Source organism: Fukomys damarensis, unplaced genomic scaffold (genome assembly GCF_012274545.1).
Source record: "Fukomys damarensis isolate Sample0158 unplaced genomic scaffold, DMR_v1.0_HiC HiC_scaffold_18, whole genome shotgun sequence".
NCBI lineage: Eukaryota > Metazoa > Chordata > Mammalia > Rodentia > Bathyergidae > Fukomys > Fukomys damarensis.
Window position 1 is genome coordinate 32,808,282 of NW_022900930.1, and position 8,136 is coordinate 32,816,417.

Below are 8,136 nucleotides of genomic sequence, written 5' to 3' on the forward strand. Positions count from 1 at the left end.
AAGTGTATTTATCTTCTCATATATGCAAATATATATATATATATATATATATTGAAGTTGTAAATAAGGCAGCATTAGCCCACTTTAACTTGGAAATTAACTGATAGTAGCATTTAATATTTTACACATATAAATAAAGCTGTTTAGGAGTGTACAAAATGTTTCCCCTAATCCTTAAAAGTACAATATGGTATGCTAACTTTAATTCACTTAAAAGAAGATCTCTATGATTCTTAATATTTTTGTAATATCTTTGTGCTGTATCTGTGTTGACCATGCCATGGTTTTCTTTAAAATATACAAAGAAATGAGAAAAAAAAAAACATTTCATGAAAACAATTGGAAGCTAGTCCTGAAAACCTAGTCCCTTAAGATTGCCATTAAATGTCCCAAATTATAAAATTGATTCACCAAAACTGAGATGAAATGTCAAAGATACATAACTAATTATCTATGACATTTCACCTGTAGATAAAGCTATAAATTGTTCAACATGATTTTTTGAGAAAGATGCTTAAATGTCAAATACTAGAGTTCTCCATTCTACATTAATTGCTTCTTTTATGATACACTTTTTCACATCTGTTATATTTCTGCCATTTAATATTGTCTAAGTACATTTGACTTCTTAAACTTTTAAATTTATATATAGAACAAATGGAAAATTGTGCATGTAGTGATTATTGACCCAAACATAAATTATGGTAAATACATTTTTGTGAACATTTATTGTAACTTAAAAAATTCAGCTAGGCTTCAAAAGTTAACAATGATTATAACTATGGACTTCCATTCATACTGATATTTATGAATCAGTAAAAAAATCTGACTTTTCTGTTGTTTTTCTAGTTTTAAATAATTGCAATTTGGTTTGAAATTATATCATTTCACTTCATAGGAAAAATTAACTAGTTGTCAAAGGCAAATATTATGAACAATTTACATCTAATATGTTTCTAGCTTAAACTGGTAATGTGGAGGTGATTTTAAAGTGATTATTTTTCAGAATTCTACTGTTAAGCTTTTCTGACATAAAACAACAAAGTGTCTTCTAATGTGCCTGAGTGGAAAAGTGCAATTTTATGTATTCAAATTAAAGTATCTTCAGCAGGCATGTATGACTTTTATAAGCTGAATTACAACAACAAGCATTCTTTTAAAAAACAATAAAATTCTTACAAAATAGCTTTCTCATTTATAAAGAAGAGTTTTCAAATGAATTTGAAATCTCAAAACGAAAAAAGAAACATCCTCATATCTTTTGTGTTAAAAAATGTAGCTTTTATGTTTAGCTCAGAGTAAATGTTTAACATTTTTTCACAACCAAAACTAAAGATGAGCACTCAGCACAGGATGGGCGCATGCTTTTTCCTTCCTGGGGTAGACCAGTGGGGTGGACACTATACTGTGGCTTGGCTTTTCCATGGGACTGATCTAGGCAAGCGAAGCAAACAAAAACTCTTTCCAACATTTCCTCGACTGTCAGCTGTGCCTGCTGGGGCTGTGCCTGGCAAAATAAAACTCTGAAACAACCTTCACTGTGTCAGATGCAACACAGAAGCTTTGCAAGTTGGGAAGAACCTTCTCACCTGTTCGTATAAAATCCTCTCTGCAGAGACCGAATAAAGGTAACGCTTGACAGCAACTCGGCAGAGGTTTGTTCCGGCCACCCTTGCACAAGGCATCCGGTGAATTCAAGCCAGAGTCTGAAGTGAGCCTTGACCCCATTTCGCAATTCACCACAAGGATGACTTTAGCTTCCTCAGATACTACAGATTCATCTGAGCAAAATCACAGACGTTGTGCTCAATGTACAGCAGGCAGATGTCATTAACACCCGATAATTTTCTCATTCTGAGTGGAACTTCGACCCCTTCCAGGTTAATAGTAGTTTAGAGGGCTCAGGATTCACTTTCCCTAAACATATGAAACTATGCGTCCCCTTGGGATACTTGTTAATATGTGAAATGTGCTTCAGTTCATACAGGTTTCCAAGAGCAGCTTCTCCCAACAGGATAAGCCTATTTGGTCTCCCTGAGAAGCGCAGCAGTATCTGGCGTTCTTGGAGACCATGTCAGTGAAATAGATTCCTTTCCCAAACATGTAGCCCATCACAGGTGCTTCAGGTGAGACTATCTGCTGACTCTGCAACAAGATCCCAGCAAACTTAGCGATCCAGAACTCGTGTCATGGCAAGCTTCAGTTGTGAAGCTGCTTGAAGGGCTTGTCGTACTGGCTTTTTCTTTCCTGCTCTATCTTAGATATTGATGGCCTCCAAATTATATGCATTGGGTGTCATTGCATGAGTATTCTTAACATACATTCTGTTGATCTTGACTTCTTCAGAATCTTTGTCAATTACTTTAAGACTGGTTTTGAACTTCTCATAGTTGACATCAATGAGGTCCTTCTTGCTCTCATCATACCTCGCCCTAAGAAGACTACAGGCTACCTCAATATCCAGGAGGTCGTCCAGTATTTCCACCTTTGCCTGCACACTATTTGCATTGTTCATCCTAAAATCACAGGGGATGTGTGTGTGTAGAAGTGACTTGAGAGATCCAGGAGCTGGGAGTCACTGCTGCCTTGGGACAGTGCCCGCTGGACCTCACTGATGATGGCATGTGAGACTTGGATCTTCCTTTTTCTCAGCTTCCCCAAGGACATCTTTTGAAGGTCAATCTCATACTACACCATGGCTTTCTCATACTTTCCACAAAAAACGTCACCCTGGTGAGCTCCTACAATGGCTTGGAGAGCTTGGACTTGGTTCTGGGGTTTACTGTTAGCTTATTCACCCCTTTTCATGCTGGTCATAGTCTCTAGAGGGTATGACTTTCTGAAGTTTTTGGAGTGCCACACATTCCTCTTTTATTTTTTTCTCACATAATTTCATAACGTGCTTAATAACATCATCCTCAGATACATCTGCTCAAGTTTATAGCTACCAATCACACTGCCCATAAGTTCTCAGGACCTGAATAGCCAGTACCTATTCCTGTTGGTGTCCTCCAGAAGTTGCTCCTTGAAACAGGAGTTGGTCCCTTTCACAAAGTCCACCAGGCCTAGGATAATACTGAAGACCTTCACGTCTTTCTCTGGTACATGGGCAGAATGTTCCAGACCAGAGTTAGCATCCAAAGCTGCTCCTCCTTTAAGATTTAACTTCATTTTCTTTTCAGATTGTTGATACATTCCTCCACGTGGGGCTCTTGCTCTTCTTGGAGAGCTCAGCATTCGACTTTCCGTTTGGGGCCACTATTTCAACAGGCTCTGTGTTCACCTCTGTCCCCCTCCGGTACAAGATGTGTGCTGTAGGGACTTTGTTGAGGCAGAGGCATCCTGGAAGAAATCCTCAGACAAAAACTATGGTTGTTTCTTTTACCTCCTCCATCTTGTTGTTCATCTTTTCTAGCTCCTTTTTTACACAGATGCACAAGGAGGCCGTGATGGCTGTTTCTGTCAACTTGCCCTTGAGTTTCTCAGTTGTGGACTTCATTGCATCCTTATTCTGAGCGTGTTTCCGAAGCAGCGTGATGTTCATGTTGGATAGGGGCCATCGGCCAGAGCAGAGGAGTTCACAGCACTCGGTGCTGAGGTCAAGGAGGATTGTCATGGGGATGCTGGTCTCACGGTGAAATATCCAGTTTTGCTTTGTGACCTTCAATTTCCTGATGTAAAAGATTTCTCAGAATTCCTCTGGGGTCACCCGTTCAGTTTGATTGGGTTTCTGTGTCTTGACAATTCACCTGATCCAGGCAGTGATGTCCTGGATGCAGTAATAATTACTCTTGAAGATCAGCTCACCTGAGCACCCTTCGATGGGATGGAGGATCCCAAACACTATGCTATTGGTGATTCGGTCCAAGATCATCATCTCCCCCACGAGGGACATGCTGCTTGTTGAAGATGATCAGCTCTTTCAGGTCATCTGTTAAACACACTTGCTGAGTCATTTTCAAGCAAGTCAGAAAACCCAGAAGTCATGAAGGAAAAGATTGTCAGAATAGAATGCATAAGCATTAGAAATATCAGCACATCAATGTTTATTACAAATAAAGGATAAATAACAGACTGCAGGGAAGTACCTTTTAAGTGAGAGTAATAAAAGAGGTCTTAATTCAACACACATAGAAAACTTTCAACTTAGTAAGGGAACAGTCAGCAAAAAATGTTAATGAAAATTATGGAAAATTTTTAACACCACAGCACAGAATCCTACCTAAACTGTCTATATTTTAAGATGAATATATAAAACATTTGATTGTTTAGATATTTCTACTATTTTGATTATTTCAGAAATACCAAGTTTCACCATCTTGTTTTTCTTTGACTTTATTTTTCTTCTTGAATTTCTTCCTCCATGTCTTCTCTCATTTTATTCCAGCATTAACAATTCTGTGTTTAAGCAGCAGCATAGATGGTTATTCACTGACACTTGTTGGTTCTTATATAATTTCTCATTCTTATAAAGAATAAATTATACTATCTCTTGCATAAAATTATATAATCAATAGCAACTGAGATTATTTAATAGATGAATAAAACTTTCTTACCCTATTTCATAGAAAAGGGAATTACCATTTTAATTGTGTATTAAGTTCTTGGAACTAAAATACCTTATAGAATATTAAACATAAGGAAGTATTATTGTTTCCCTACCTGTTACTCTGACGTATTTACCTTACTAGACACAGCCTTTTGCCGGCTGGAATCGGGGTCCATCAGACAGTATGAACTCATTAGCTACTTTCCCTCACGTCGGTGTCCTTGCTCTATTACCCCTGTTCTGTTCACTTTGCTGAATTATGCACTGAATGCTAAAGGCTTGTTTCAGTTGAAAACACACAGAAACACACTCATAGACAAAGACCTACACACACCACACACACACACACTATATTCCTCAGAATGAAATAATTCTTTGTTGCTGATTTGGTTTTCTGTTTTGTTTTGTTTTGTTTTGTTTTTTGTTTTTTGAGAGACAGGGTCTCACTATGTAGGTGAGACTGACTGAGACTGACCTGGAGCTCACTATGTAGCCCAGGCTGGTCTCGAACTCACAGCGATCCTCCTGCCTCAGCCTCCCTAATGCTGGGATTACAGGCATGTGCCACCACGCCCTGCGTGTTGCTGATTTGTATCAAATCATATTTAAGGGCATACTATTTAATACATTAGCAAATATTTAAATTTATAATATTGACTTTTATATCTTTTGGTTTTAGTATATTCAAGATATTTTATTGTTGGGTGTAGAATCTAGAAATATGTAGCTTATAACTTCCTTGGTTATTAGAAATCATATATTCAAAATATTTCGTGAAGCCTGATTGTATGAAGCATATGGAAGACATTTTGTTGATTCTTTTTTTTTTTTTTTTTTTTGGTACCAGGGATTGAACTCAGGTCCTTGCACTTGCAAGGCAGACCACCAAACCGCTGAGCTAAATCCCTGGCTTTGTTGATTCTTGATACATTCCCAATTTTCTTTAAAATTGATATAGTCAGTTCTATTTGGAGATGATTAATTTTAATAATAATTTTCAAAAGCATAAATTATAAACAATGTCAACTATGTATCTACAACCTTGCCTAATAGTTTTTTATCTTTTTTATGTTGTGCCTGTAGCTGAAGTCTTCTTCTTCCACATTCAAATTTCTTTATTAAAAATGCTGCTATTCAAAAATCCCCAAGGCATGACAAAATTCAAGATGGGATCACAATAACATTAAAGGCAAAGATAAAAAAGGAAAACAAAGGAGAGAGGAAATCTTTAGTGATTGGATAATACCTACGTTAATATAGTTTAAGAGCACACTGATGATGTTTCTTCATCTAATTAGATGGTTATGTATTTTTACATAGGAAATCTATGTCTTTCACTCTCCATACACACAAGATATAAGATTGTTTTCATCACTGGTATAAAAAATCATTATTAACTTTCTATTTCCATATTTCATGATAAGCTCCTGGAATGATAAATAGTATAGTTTTATATATATATATTTATATATGTGTGTGTGTGTGTGTATTTCACATCATTTTCCTATCCAGAAAATTATTTATTTCATCTCTTAAGTAAAGAAGAATAGGTTCCAGACATGTATCTTTGAAATATTGACTCCAAATCATAGCTATATAGAGATCATTGTGAAACCAGAGGGTCAAGGTAAATGTGAAATCTTTTAATAAGGCTAATGGGTTTAACAGAGGTGAGACATAAAAACCAAGCTAAGGATTAAGAAGAGTTTGAGAAAGATTGAAAGTTTAGAATAGTCAAGAAAAGATACCTCTGGATGTGGCAGTGCTGTGTATTTTAGAAGGTAACTTGGAAAAGGTGCCTGAGAACAAATCATGGAAACAAACCAAAAAGACTAGAACATTCATTATTAACTATTATAGCTTAAACTAAAGGTTCATGTAAGAGATGATTTAAGGCACTGGAAAAATAGACAAAATTATTCATTATTTTAGCATCTGATATTATTTCTCCAAGGAAAATTTATTTCTAATTATATCGTGAGATCGCTATGAAATAATTATTCATGTAGATCTAATCACTTATTAACATTGTAGTGTGATTACACTGTATGAGAGCTAAATTCCAGAAGGTCTTTAAGGAAAGGAAAAGCATCAGTCCATATTATCTGTATGCACGAGTCTGGCACAATTCAATTTTAGGCAAATTTCTAAGATTCTGTGAGCCTGATGGGAAGAAGATCAATTTTTCTTGCTTGCTTTCCTTTGTATGAAGAGGTAAAATTTTGCACCTATAACTTTCTGGTCCAGAAGGAGACAAATGGACCCTACTACTTTAAAATGTATACCATCATGTCTTTTTTAATGCAGATAGATCAAACTACCAAGGAATGAAAATTTAAATGCTTTCATATACATCCACTGATGTGGTGGTCACTTGGGTCTCCTCCAACATGACTTTGAATACATTAATCTGTTTTAGACCTTGCCTGGTGCTGCTGAAATCCCACTATGACTCCATTGGACATTCCAATAACTTACACTTGATTAGCAGGGCGGAGGCATGCAGTGCCATGATTGTACTATTCCATTCACAGTTAAAGATGAATTTGCATTTTTTCAGGTTTTGTGATGATAATTTTCTAAAATATAAGTTTAATTATATGTAAATACATAAAGCAGAAGGGATTGCTTTATTTTCCTGTATTCCAGCTCAGAGAGAAATTTGTACACTGTAAAGTGGGAATATTAATTTAAATGTAGTTCATTGCCATAGCAAAAGACTTTATGAACAAATCCTCAGTAGCACAGGAACTAGCACAAAGAATCAACAACTGGAGTCTCATCTTTTTAAAAAGCTTCTGCACTGAAAGAGAAATCACCAACAGAGCTAATTCCTACAATATGGAAAAAAACTTTTACCAGCAGTTTCTCAGACAATGGTCTACTATCTAGAATATATAAAGATAACTAAAAAAAATAAGCCCCCCCAATATAAAGATCCAATTCACAAATGGGCATCTGAAATGAACAAACATTTCTCAGACAAAGAAATTTAAAAAAGCATATATATGAAAAAATGTTCCACATCACAAGTCATTCAAGAGATGCAGATGAAAACAACAGTGAGATTTCTCCTTACCCCAGAAAGAATGGCTGCTATCAAGAAATCAACCAATAACAAATGCTGGTGGGGCTGTGGGGAGAAAGGAACCCTTCTCCATTGTTGCTGGGAGTGCAGACTGGTGCAATCACTGCGGAAATCAATATGGAGATACCTCAAACAACTAGTATTAGAAGTCCCATTTGACCCAGCTATTTCCCTGCTGGGTATCTTTCCAAAAGAATTGAATCATACCACAGCGATATATGCTCACCCATGTTTATAGTGTCACAGTTTGTAATAGCTAAAATTTGGAAACAGCCCAATTGCCCATCACCTGGAGACTGGATAAAAATGTGATTTTGTTTATAAAATGGAGTACTACTCAGCCATAAAGAATAAGAAACTACAGACATTTTTAGTTAAGTGGATGCATATTGAGGACATACTATTAAGTGAAATTAATAGGTCACATGTGTAAATATCATATAGTTTCTCTGGTGTAATAAACTAAAAGTGTAAAAAAGGGTCAAAATGTATAACTAAT

General features: G+C 36.1%; 1 pseudogene; it reads right to left on the reverse strand.

The window, feature by feature from the left end:
* Positions 1 to 1,736: 1,736 nt before the first annotated feature.
* LOC104866086 lies at positions 1,737 to 3,956 on the reverse strand (annotated as a pseudogene).
* Between the last annotated feature and the right edge of the window lie 4,180 nt (positions 3,957 to 8,136).